This window comes from Arachis ipaensis, chromosome B6 (assembly GCF_059453495.1).
Source record: "Arachis ipaensis isolate K30076 ecotype BB chromosome B6, ASM5945349v1, whole genome shotgun sequence".
Lineage (NCBI taxonomy): Eukaryota > Viridiplantae > Streptophyta > Magnoliopsida > Fabales > Fabaceae > Arachis > Arachis ipaensis.
In genome coordinates, this window is record NC_142441.1 from 93,376,281 (window position 1) to 93,389,537 (window position 13,257).

The 13,257-nt window shown below is 37.4% G+C and overlaps 1 non-coding gene across 1 annotated transcript; it reads left to right on the forward strand.

Moving 5' to 3' along the window:
- Positions 1-512: 512 nt before the first annotated feature.
- LOC148561805 (small nucleolar RNA R71) lies at positions 513-620 on the forward strand. The gene has a single exon (XR_015887037.1). It is a non-coding gene; the product is annotated as a small nucleolar RNA R71 (small nucleolar RNA).
- The last annotated feature ends 12,637 nt before the right edge of the window (positions 621-13,257 follow it).

Below are 13,257 nucleotides of genomic sequence, written 5' to 3' on the forward strand. Positions count from 1 at the left end.
TTGCTATTGCTAAACCTGTTTCTTCCACCATTATTAAAGCCTTGTTGAGGCTTTTGTTGATCCTTCCATGAGAGATTTGGATGATTTCTCCATGAGGGATTATAGGTGTTTCCATAGGGTTCACCCATGTAATTCACCTCTACTATTGCAGGGTTCTCAGGATTATAAGCTTCTTCCTTAGAAGATGTCTCTTGAGTACTGTTGGATGCAACTTGCATTCCATTCAGACTCTAAGAAATCATATTGACTTGCTGAGTCAATATTTTATTCTGAGCCAATATGGCATTCAAAGTATCAATTTCAAGAACTCCCTTCTTCTGAGGCATCCCATTATTCACAGGATTCCTTTCAGAAGTGTACATAAACTGGTTATTTGCAACCATGTCAATGAGTTCTTGAGCTTCTGTAGGAATTTTCTTTAGGTGAATGGATCCACCTGCAGAATGGTCCAATGACATCTTTGATAATTCAAATAGACCATCATAGAATATATCCAGAATGGTCCATTCTGAAAGCATGTCAGAAGGACACTTTTTGGTCAGTTGCTTATATCTCTCCCAAGCTTCATAGAGGGATTCACCTTCTTTCTGTCTGAAGGTTTGAATATTCACTCTAAGCTTACTAAGCTTTTGAGGAGGAAAGAACTTGGCTAAGAAAGCCGTGACCAGCTTATCCCAAGAGTTCAGGCTATCTTTAGGTTGAGAGTCCAACCATACTGTAGCTCTGTCTCTTATAGTAAACGGGAAAAGCATAAGCCTGTAGACCTTGGGATCAACCCCATTGGTCTTAACAGTATCACAGATCTGCAAGAATTCAGTCAAGAACTGAAAAGGATCTTTAGATGGAAGTCCATGAAACTTGCAGTTCTGTTGCATCAGAGAAACTAATTGAGGTTTAAGCTCAAAATTGTTTGCTCCAATGGCAGGGATTGAGATGCTTCTTCCATGTAAATTGGAGTTAGGTGCAGTGATGTCACCAAGCATCCTCCTTGCAGTGTTGTTGTTAGGTTCGGCTGCCATCTCCTTTTCTTGTTCGAAAATTTCAGTAAGGTTATCTTTAGATTGTTGTATTTTAGCTTCTCTTAGTTTCATCTTCAGAGTCCTTTCAAGTTCTGGATCAGCTTCAACAAGAATGCCCTTTTCCTTGTTCCTGCTCATATGAAAGAGAAGAGAACAAGAAAAGAAGAGGAGTCCTCTATGTTACAGTAAAGAGGTTCCTTATTGTTAGTAGAAGAAGAAAGGGAATAAGAGTGAAGAAGGATGGATAATCCAAACACAAGGGTGAGGATAGGAGCAGAGATATGAGATGAAGAGAAGTGTTAGTAAGTAAATAAATACTTAGAAGGAGATGAGAGAGAGGGAAGAATAATTCAAAAATAAAAAAAATATTTTAAAATTAAATTTAAAATTCGTAAATTAAAATGGAAATTAAATTAAATTAAATTTTTAAAACAATTAATTAATTAAAAAGGAATTTTTGAAAAAGAGGAAGGTATTTTCGAAAATTAGAAGGAGAGAGTTAGTTAGGTAGTTTTAAAAAAAGATATGATTGAAATTGAAAAAGATATGATTGATTAAAAGAGATTTGAAATTTGTTTTTGAGAAAGATATGATTGAAATTGAAAAAGATATGATTGAAACAAAAAGATAAGATTGATTGAAAAAGATTTAGAGAGGAAATTAAAAAAGATTTGATTTTGAAACTTAAAGTTGATTACTTGACTAACAAGAAACTAAAAGATATGATTTTAAATTTTAAAGATTGAACCTTTCTTAATAGGCAAGTAACAACTTTGAAAAATTTTGAATCAAAACATTAAATGCTAAGCCATTTTTCCGAGTATTGTAAGTGTTAGTTTTCATTTCATTTTCTCTTCTTTTTCATTGTAAGTGTTAGATTGTTAAGCTTGTTTACTATTAATTGCTGCCGAGTATTGAAAAAGGATGTTATCTTAACATCATTATGTTTATAACCTTTGTTGGATTCCTTGATTGAGGTTATATTTTGCTACTTGGTTTTAAGATCTTCATGCTTACTTTTTGAAAATACCAAGCGATGAGAATCGCCTTCGAGTTTGTAACTCTTTGTGAATTGCATGATTTGACCACCATGTAATTGGTATCCTTTTCCTCGATTAGGCAATTTCTTGATGGATGTTGTGCATTTATCTTAATGCATTGTGCTTCTAGAATATATGCATCCATATGTTTCTAGCTTGAATGCTCTTATGCTTCTTTAATACTTGTTTTACCTTACAAGTTTACTTAAAGCATCACAAGCACACTAGGATAAGTGACGTGCATACTTCTTTTGTGACATCGCTTTTTATGCTAATGTGTGTTCTAAAAGGTGCCTAATTTAGAATTCGCATACCTAATCTTTCTCAATGTCACACTAATTCACTCACTCAATTCTAGTGATTATTACCTCATTCCAACAAGTATGCTTCCTTGCTTTTGTATTATACTATCTTATGGTGTTATTTTCTATTTTTCATGCATGATGCACCACAAGCAAAAGGGAAGCAAGACAAAGAACACGCAGCACCGGTTGATCCGCCAGCTGAAGGTAGCAACTCGGAGAGTCACCGTACCCCCTTACTTATCTTTGAGTGCACCGAGGACGGTGCAAACTTTTAAGTGTGGGGAGGTCGTCCGACCAATCGGCGATTTTGGGTGACAAGTTTCTAATCCCAACACTTTTGCATTTTATTTTAGGTTTTTAAGATTTTTACTTGCATTTTCTTATTTTCTTATCTTTGCATATATATATATATACATAATAAGCTTAGTCAAAATAACAAAATTTTTCAAGATTTTTATCTATAGGGCACTAATTGATTTGAGTGAAAACCTTTCATCGAACTTGCTTGAATTATATATATATTGTGGAACATGATTTTTGAGCTAAGAACACAAGCAAGTGAGATTTGAGCCTAATTGTGTGGTTACATCTTATAACAACTTATTTCCCCCTTTTGTGTGCAATTATTCTCTTTCTATGATTATAATCTTTGATTTGTTTGATTCTTTAGGTCCATTATTTTGTGTATTCATGCATTTATATGATTGAGACCATCATTTCATGTAGCTCACCTACCCAAATAGCCTTACCTTTTATCTTCCATTGTTAACCAATTTGAGCCTACGATTAACCCATTCGTTCTTAATTTTAGCACATTACAAGCCTTAAAGCGAAAAACAATAAATGTCCTTAATTTGGATCTTTGATTAGCTTAGGCTAGTGGGTGTATCATTCAAGTGTGGGAAATTTGGGACATTGGGTGAATAAAAGGGTATTTTTGTATTTTTGTTGTAAATATTAGAAATTGGGTACATACTCATGTATTGATTAAATGTATAAACCTTATGCATTGATGTTCTTGTATATAGTTTGAAAGAAACAGAAATGAGAAAAAAAAACAAAAGAAAAAGGAAAAAAAGTATGGAAAGAACAAAAAGAAAAGAAAAAAAATAGAAAGAAAAGAAAAAGAAATAGAAAGAAATAAAAAGGGGACAAAATGCCCTAAAGCAAAGTGAAGCTCAATAAAATCAATGCAAATGCATTGTGAAATGAAAAGAAAATGCATGAGTATGTGGAAAAGTGAAGAATGGGTAGTTAGGTTAGTTTGAAATTGTATAGGATGTCATAGGTTAGGTGGGAAAGTTTAAGCTTATCAAAGATTCAAATTTCGAGCTCATTTGACCAAATATGCATCCTACCTTGACCCTAACCCCATTACAACCTATGAAAAGACCTCATGATACTTGTATGCATGCATGGAATAAATATTAATTGTTAGATAAAAAACAAATCTTGGAAAGCATGATTAGGGGAGAATTGAGTGAATCAACCCTAAACACTTGAGCGAATAGAGTGCAAACACATCCGGTGAGGGTTTGATGCTCAATTACATGTTTCCACCTACAATCATCACTTTTCATGCAAGTTTGTAAAAATATTTAGTAACTCAATTCAATTGAGGATTAGACTTGCTAGTGCTAGACCCTTGTGCATATATGCTTCTTGAGAATTGATTTATTTTGACCAAGCAATTGCATTCATGTAGATAGTTGCATATAGTTTAGATTGCACTTAGTTAAGATTTCATTGAATAAATGATGATACCCTTTGTTTCTCTCTTGGTTTAAGCATGAGGACATACTCGGTTTAACTGTGGGAGGTTGATAAACCCCATATTTAGGGTTTATCTTGTATTGATTCTAGGGGATTTTATCACCTTTTACCCACATTTATTCAATGAAATAGCATGGTTTCATGATTGTCTCCTAATTTGTGCTTAGGTGTGAAAACATGCTTTCTAGGCCCTTAATTAGCTAAATTTGATTCACCTTTGATTCCACTAGATGCCTTGATTTGTTTGTGATAAACCCCAATTTTGTGGTTTATCTTGTGCTTATTTTGGGGGGATTTTATCAATATTTCTCACACTTATTCGCCAGAAATGCATGGTTTTGTGTTCACTTCCCAATATTGCTTCATGATGGAAAACATGCTTATTTTGCCTTAAAGTTGCCATATTTTAGTCCTCTTCTATTGCCATTCGATGTCGTGATGTATTTATTGAGTGATTTCAGGAATTATAGGGTAGGAATGACCAAGAAGAGAGGAGGAAAGCATTTACAAAAAGGGAGGAACATGAAGAATTGAAATCTTGGGAGGAGCAGCAGTGGCGCACCCGCGCACTCCACGCGCGCGCGTGGATGATGTGGCTGGAAGCGACGCGCAAGGATGGACGCATTCGCGTGGATCAGGAGATTCCTATCGACGCGCACATGCACTTGGTGCGCACGCGTGGATTGCAAAAGCAATCGGCGCGCACACACGCATGGCGCGCACGCGTGGGAAGCTGCACGTGACCTCATTAAAGGAAATCGTGCCTGGCGATTTCTGAGGTTGATGAGGCCCAATTTCAAGCTGTTTCTGCATGGAAAAGACCCAAGGATGCTAGGGAAAAAAGTGGGATCATTCATTTTACACTAAGACACAATTCTAGAGAGTTTTTGGTTCTTTTGTTATTCTAGAGAGAGAAACCCTTGTTCCTCTCTAGATCTAGTTTTAATTTGATCTTTCCTTGTTGGATTATGAATTAGATCTTGTTAATTACTAGTTTCAATTATTCAATTTGAATTCTTTGTTACAATTTTGCTTATATCTAGTGATAGTTTTATGAATCCTTGTTAATTGTCATTTTATACCCATTTCATGAATGTTGTGAATCTTGACTTGTTGATATTACATTGATAATTTCTATGTTTAGTTTTGTTATTTGGATGATTGTTTGTTGATAATTGTTAGTGGGTACTTGTAGATTTCAATTTAATTGCTATTTTGAACATGACTTTTGTTAATGCTTACCATGTGTTTGATGAATTGTTTACTTTGATTATGGAGTAGTCTTCTTCACTATTGGCCTAGGTCAAGGGAATTGGGTAAACTTGAGTCATTGGGTCTAATGGATTTGATGATTTGGGAGCCCTTAGTGGTTAATTTGATACTCATTGACGCCAACCCACTACTAATCTAATTATTAGGTAGGTCGGGACTTATGGGTTGATGTGATCAAAGCCATTTGACATACTTCAAATCTAGGAGTAGATATTACGTACTTAAGACTTTTGGGAAGTAGACTTAATGAGCTTGGTTCCTCATAATTGTCAAGATATGGTTGTTAGACAAGGATGGTGACCCCAATTCCCATGCCTAGCCAAGAGTTGCTTTTATTATTCATATTTGAAAACCAAATTTCTCAACTAATTGCCTTAGTTATAGTTACTTGTTTGGTTTATAATAGAATTAAGTGGAATGTTGCTTGTTCATTGGAATTGCTCATGTTTGCTTAGTTAATTGAATTAGTTCGTTGCAATTTAAGATTACTTGCTTGTTAAGATTCCCATTTATTTTCATGCTCATAACTCACAACCCCGGATTTCTAACCAATGTTAAAGCACATGTTTGCTCATTCCTTGTGAGACGACCCGAGGGTTGAATACTTCGGTTATTTCTATTGGGGTTGAACTTATGACAACCAAATCCCTCTTCTAAATTTGACACCCGAGGATTGTTTTTGTTAGAGCTATACTTGCAACGCAATTTTATTGAAGAAAATCTTTACCAATACACCCTTGGGTGACCGTCAAATTTTTGGCGCCGTTGCCGAGGAATGGTTGCAACATATGCCTTGATATTGGTTATGTGAATATGTGAATATTGTAGATATTTTACTTCTTTCAATACTTAGCTATAGTTTAGATTTATCTTATATTTGTGCTATGACTCTCAAGTTTGATGACTCAGTCTCAACCGAATTCTAGCTTAGCCAATTTTGATCCCGAGATTGAAAGAACTTTGTTACACACTGGCAAGCTAGACGGCGGTTGGACTATACACCTAGTACTTCGGCCTCTCTTGAGAAAAATACCGAATCACTAGACGTCAACGAGAGTGACTTGGAGTCCGCTACTTCCTATTCTTCTGTTGGCACTACTAATACATCTTTGCATCCTATAGGTAAGCCACACATGACGGAGCCACGCCGGATCACTTTGCATGAGCAAGGAGCTCTGGATATCATACTTCAACCGTTGCAAGCGAAATATCCTAACCTTGATCCAAACTTTGAGTTGAAGAGTAGTTTGATAAATCTACTTCCTAAGTATCATGGGTTGCCGGGTCAAGATCCCATCCGACATTTAAAGGATTTTCAAGTTACATGTTCTACGGCTCGAAGGCATGGAGCTGATGAGGTGGCTATCATGGTTTTTGCCTTCACTTTCTCTTTTGAAGCACAAGCAAAAACATGATTTTATTCGCTACCGGATGAGATTGTGACTAATTAGGATTTCTTGAGAAGAGAGTTTCTTGATAAGTTCTTCCCACCAGAGAAGACCGACTACATCCAAAAAGAGATTTCGGGTATAATGCAAAGAGACCAAGAGAGTTTGTACGAGTATTGGTCTCGGTTCAAGAGGCTATTGGAGTTATGTCCACACCATGGAATGACCACTCACTTGCTCATTAGCTACTTTACCGAAGGTCTTTGTGCGGAAGATAGAAGATTGCTCACCGCTTCTAGTGGTGGTTCCCTTTCAAAAAACAAGACGGAGAGAGAAGCTTGGAATTTGATAAAGGATGTTGCCAAAGCTACACAACACACAAGGGTGAGAAGTAATCCTCTCAAGGGTGTGGTAGAACCATCTCCTTCTGAATCAAGTCTAGCCAAAGCACTTGGGGATATGACCACCATCCTTACACAAATCCAAAAGGATCAAAAGGAATACTACTCCATCCAAGCCATCCAAGCCCCACCTCCGGTTGCTCAACTTGAAGGCCCTCCTAGGATTTGTGGTTTGTGCTCTAGCATCATACATTATACTGACCAATGCCATCAAATTCAAGAGGAAGATGCTCTTGTGGTGGCCAATGTGAATTACAACAACCGTCCACCCTACCCTCCTCAAGGCCAAAACAATTACCATTAAGGTGGTAATCAACATCAAGGGTGGAGGGATAATGCACAAGGAAGCAATCAAAACCAAAGGTGGAACAACTCTCCTTCTCATCACAACAACAACCAATCTTTATCCTAATACCACCATAACAACACCAACTACGAAGCCAACCAAGGCCACTCTAACCAAAACCAAAATAACTACACCAAGTACCAAGCACCACACCATAGACAACAAAACCAAAACCAAACTCCTCCATCTTCCAACAATTAAGTTGATGAGCTTAGAGCCACCATGGAAAAATGAGATGAGAGCAACAAGGCTCAATTCGATGCCTTGAATACTCAATTGGCCAACCTCACCAACATGCTTTCAAAGATGAACATGTCAAGCCAACCACTAACTCCTAATAACAACACCAACCAACCCTCAAGTTCCTCTAACCTTTCATTCCAACCCCAATCAAACCCAAGAGGCAGTCTCAATGCCATCACTCTACGGTCGGGGACTACATTAGAGGAGATACCTCCAAGGGTCATGGGAGAAATTCATTAGGAAGAGGTAGTTGTTGAAGCTCCACATGAAGAAGAGGTGGTAGACAAAAGGCATGAGGAAGAAGGAGTAAACGTTAAGGAACCCAAGAGGAAAGCTATAGTGGATGAGTCCATTCCTATTCCATTCCCTTCCATGGTGAAGAAGGCAAAGAAAACACCAGAATTTGATTTGAACATGCTTCAAGTGTTCAAAAAGGTTGAGGTAACCATACCACTTCTTGATGCTATTCAACAAATTCCAAAGTATGCAAAGTTTTTGAAAGACTTGTGTACAAACAAGGATATCATAGGAGAATTGGAGACATTATCCTTGCGTAGTTCAATTTCTTCCTTGATGGAACCTATTCCAAGAAAATATGGTGACCCTGGACCGTGCTTAGTGTCTTGTTGTATTGGTGGACACACTTTTCATGATTTTATGTGTGACTTGGGAGCTTGTGTAAGCATCATGCCACTTTCTATCTATGTGCGGTTGAATTTAGCTCCGTTGAAGAAGTCGGTAGCGAGGTTTACCTTAGCCGATAAAAGTGTGATCACAGTGATGGGAATAGGGAAGATGTACTCATGGCGATTAAGGATTTGGTTTTTTTGGTTGACTTTTACATCCTTGAAATGCCTCCAGCAGAAAATAGAAGCTCATCCTCCATTCTACTTGGTAGACCCTTCCTCAAAACGTCCAAATTTAAGTTGGATGCCTTCACCGGCATATATTCCTTTGAGGTTGGAGACAAGATTATCAAGTTCAATTTAGAGGAAGCCATGAAACATCCTCCCGAAGAATATTCCATGCTCCGATGTGATGTAATTGATGAAGTGGTAGCGGAAGTGCAAGAAGAAGACCATGACAAGTTGTGCTACCCCATTGTTGAGGAGACGGATGACCAAGAGGATGAACATGCAGAAGTTGTCAAGAATGAGTCCCATGAGCTTGATGAAAAGGAACCTCATCTTGAAACAAAAAGTGAACTAAAGCCCCTTCCATCTCATTTGAAGTATGCTTTCTTAGAGGATAACCAAAGGTTTCCGGTCATTATTGCTAGTGAGCTCTCAAGTCAAGAAGAGGGAAAGCTCCTAGATGTTCTAAGAAAGTACAAGAAAGCAATAGGATGGAGCCTAGCGGATATTGTGGGAATTGACCCCCGCAAGTGCATGCATAGGATATTTCTCCAAGATGGAGCTAAGCCGGTTAGGCAACCGCAAAGGAGGCTCAACCCAACCATCCTCGATGTAGTGAAGAAAGAGGTCACCCGATTACTGGATGCGGATATCATATACCCAATCTCGGACAGTGAGTGGGTGAGCCCGGTCCAGGTTGTCCCCAAGAAGTTGGGTGATGAGCGGATAATTTATACGCTTTTTGGCATTGTTTTTAGTATATTTTTAGTATATTTTAATTAGTTTTTATTATATTTTTATTAGTTTTTATTTAAAATTCACTTTTCTGGACTTTACTATGAGTTTGTGTGTTTTTCTGTGATTTCAGGTATTTTCTGGCTGAAATTGAGGGACCTGAGCAAAAATCTGATTCAGAGGCTGAAAAAGGACTGCAGATGGTGTTGGATTCTGACCTCCTTACACTCAAAGTAGATTTTCTGGAGCTACAGAAGCCCAATTGACGCGCTCTCAATTGCGTTGGAAAGTAGACATCCTGGGCTTTCCAGCAATATTTAATAGTCCATACTTTGCCTGAGATTTGATGGCCCAAATAGGCGTTCCAAGTCAGCTCAAGAATTCTGGCGTTTAACGCCAGAACTGGCATAAAAACTGGAGTTAAACGCCCAAACTGGCACAAAAGCTGGCGTTTAACTCCAAGAAAGGTCTCTACACATGAAAGCTTCAATGCTCAGCCCAAGCACACACCAAGTGGGCCCCAAAAGTGGATTTTTACACTAAACACCCTAGCTTACTCATTTTCTGTAACCCTAGGTCACCAGTTTACTATGAAAACTACTTTTAGTGATTCATCTTGTACCTCATGACACTTTACACGTTTCCTATTGTATTCTCTACGGCATGAGTCTCTAAACCCCATTGTTGGGGGTGAGGAACTCTGCTGTTCTTCATGAATTAATGCAATTACTACTGTTTTCCATTCTATCATGCTTGCTTCTATTCTAAGATATTCATTCGTACTTCAACCTGATGAATGTGATGATCCATGACACTCATCATCATTCTCATCTATGAACGCGTGCCTGACAACCACCTCCATTCTACCTTAGACTGAATGCATATCTCTTAGCCTCATGATTCAGATCAGAGTCTTCGTGGTATAAGCTAGAATTATTGGCGGCCATTCTTGAGATCCGGAACGTCTAAACCTTGTCTATGGTATTCTGAGTAGGATCTGGGAAGGGATGACTGTGACGAGCTTCAAACTCGCGAGTGTTGGGTGTAGTGACAGACGCAGAAGGATCAATGGATCCTATTCCGACATTGAGAGGACGGGAAGTAGCCATTGACAACGGTGATGCCCAACTTAAAGCTTGCCATGGAAGGAGCCTTGCGTGCATGAAGAAGAAGATAGTAGGAAAGCAGAGATTCAGAAGACAAAGCATCTCCAAAGCCTCAACCTGTTCATCATTACTGCATAACAAGTATTTATTTCATGTTCTTTTACTTTTTACAATTAAATCTGAGAATTATTGATATCCTAACTAAGAATTACAAGATAACCATAGCTTGCTTCAAGCCGACAATCTCCGTGGGATCGAGCCTTACTCACATAAGGTATTACTTGGACGACCCAGTGCACTTGCTGGTTAGTTGTGCGGAGTTGCAAAAGTGTGATTGTAATTTCGTGCACCAAGTTTTTGGCGCCGTTGCCGGGGATTGTTCGAGTTTGGACAACTGACGGTTTATCTTGTTGCTTAGATTAGGAATATTTTATTTTTGTTGGTTTAGAGTCTTTTATTTGAGTTTAGTTTCATATTTTAAGTTTGGTGTCAATTGCATGCTTTTATTTTCTTTTAATTTTTCGAAATTGCATGTCCTTAGTTCTTTCTTGATTTTTAAAAATTCTAAGTTTGGTGTCTTCTTTGTGTTTTCCTTTAATTTTTCGAAAATTTGTGTTTGATTCTCTAAAAATTTTAAGTTTGGTGTGTTTTTGTGCTCTTATTTACTTAAAAATTTTTCAAAAATTTGTTCTTCGTGTTCATCTTGATCTTCAAAGTGTTCTTGGTGTTCATCTTGACATTCAAAGTTTTCTTCTTTGTTCTCTGTGTTTTGATCTAAAATTTCTAAGTTTAGTGTCATTTTGTTGTTTTTCTCTTTCCGCATTAAAATTCAAAAATAAAAAAAATATCATTTCCTTATTTTACTCATAAATTTCAAAATTTTGCATTAATTTAGTCAAAGATTTTCACAATCATATCTTTTTTTTAATTACAATCATATCTTCTAAATCATATCTTTTTCAAAATAATTTTCAATCATATCTTTTTTATTGCTAATTTCTAAATCTTTTTAATTAATTAATTAATTTAGTTTTCAATTTGCTTTTATTTTATTTTCTTTTTGTTTTCGAAATTCTATTTTATTTTATTTTCTATTTATTTTAATTATTATTTTCGGTTACTTTTAATTAAAAAAATAATAAATATATAATTGCAATTCATATCAATTCCCTTTTTTCCATCATGGACATAAGTGGAAATAAACAGTCCAGAAGGACTCTGGGGTCATATGCTAACCCCATTACAGCTGCATATGGGAGTAGCATCTGTATACCTCCCATCAAAGCAACCAGCTTTGAGCTAAATCTTCTGCTCATTATCATGGTGCGCCAAAATTGCCAGTATTCCGGTCTTCCACAGGAAGAACCTACTGAGTTTCTGGCACAGTTCTTACAAATTGTTGACACAGTACGTGATAAAGAAGTGGATCAGGATGTCTACAGATTATTATTGTTTTCATTTGCTGTAAAAGATCAAGCTAAGAGGTGGTTAAATAACCAACCCACAGCAAGCATAAAAATATGGAGCCAATTAACAGACAAATTCCTGAATCAATTTTACCCTCCAAAAAGAATGACACAGCTAAGGCTGGACATCCAAGGCTTTAAACAAGAGGATCATGAATCTCTTTATAATGCCTGGGAAAGGTACAGAAGGATGCTAAGAAAATGCCCCTCTGAAATGTTTTCAGAGTGGGTACAGTTAGACATCTTCTACTATGGACTTACAGAAAAAGCTCAGATGTCTCTAGACCACTTAGCTGGTGGATCTATACAAATGAGAAAAACAATTGAAGAGGCTCAAGAACTCATAGATACAATTGCTAGAAATCAACATCTGTACTCAAACAGTGAGTCCTCCATAAAAGAAGAGGCTATGACAGTAACTACTGATCCTAATCCTCAAGAACAGATTGTTGAACTTAATCAGCAATTACTCCTTATGACAAAACAATTAGCAGAATTCAAAGAGATGCTCTAAGACACTAAAAATGCTAACAAGAATATAGAAACACAATTGAATCAGACAAGACAAAAGCTATCTAAACAGATAACAGAAGAATGCCAAGCTGTCCAACTAAGGAGCGGGAAGACATTGAATAACTCAGCTCAAAATAGCAAAAAGTCAAGAAAGGAACAAATGACAGAGGATGACCAAACTACTACCCAAGATCCCTCTGAGGACATCAAGAGCCCAGAGAGGAATAACTCTGGCATTCAAACGCTAGAAAAGGGGGAAAAGTTGGCGTTAAACGCCCATTCCTTGCCCAGTTCCGGCGTTCAAACGCCAGAAAAGAGTGGGAAGCTGGAGTTAAACGCCCATCCAGCACTCAATCCTGGCGTTTAAATGCCAATGAGGAATGAGACACCTGCAAGTGCTGATAGTAACCCCTCTAAGAAGGCTTCTCCAACCACTTCTGTAGGGAATAAACCTGCAGCAACTAAGGTTGCTCTGCCAAGTGAAACAGGATAAACAATTTGCCCGCTTTGCAGACTATCTCAGGACTCTTAAAATAAAGATCCCGTTTGCAGAGGCACTTGAGCAAATACCCTCTTTTGCAAAGTTCATGAAAGATATCTTAAGTCATAAGAAGGATTAGAGAGGAACTGAAAGAGTATTTCTCACTGAAGAATGCAGTGCAGTCATTCTAAAAGAGTGTTTCAAGATCCAGCAAGCTTTATGACACCATGCACACTAGAGGGTGCTTGCACCAAGACAGCTCTATGTGACCTTGAAGCAAGTATCAACCTAATACCTGCATCCACTATCAGAAAG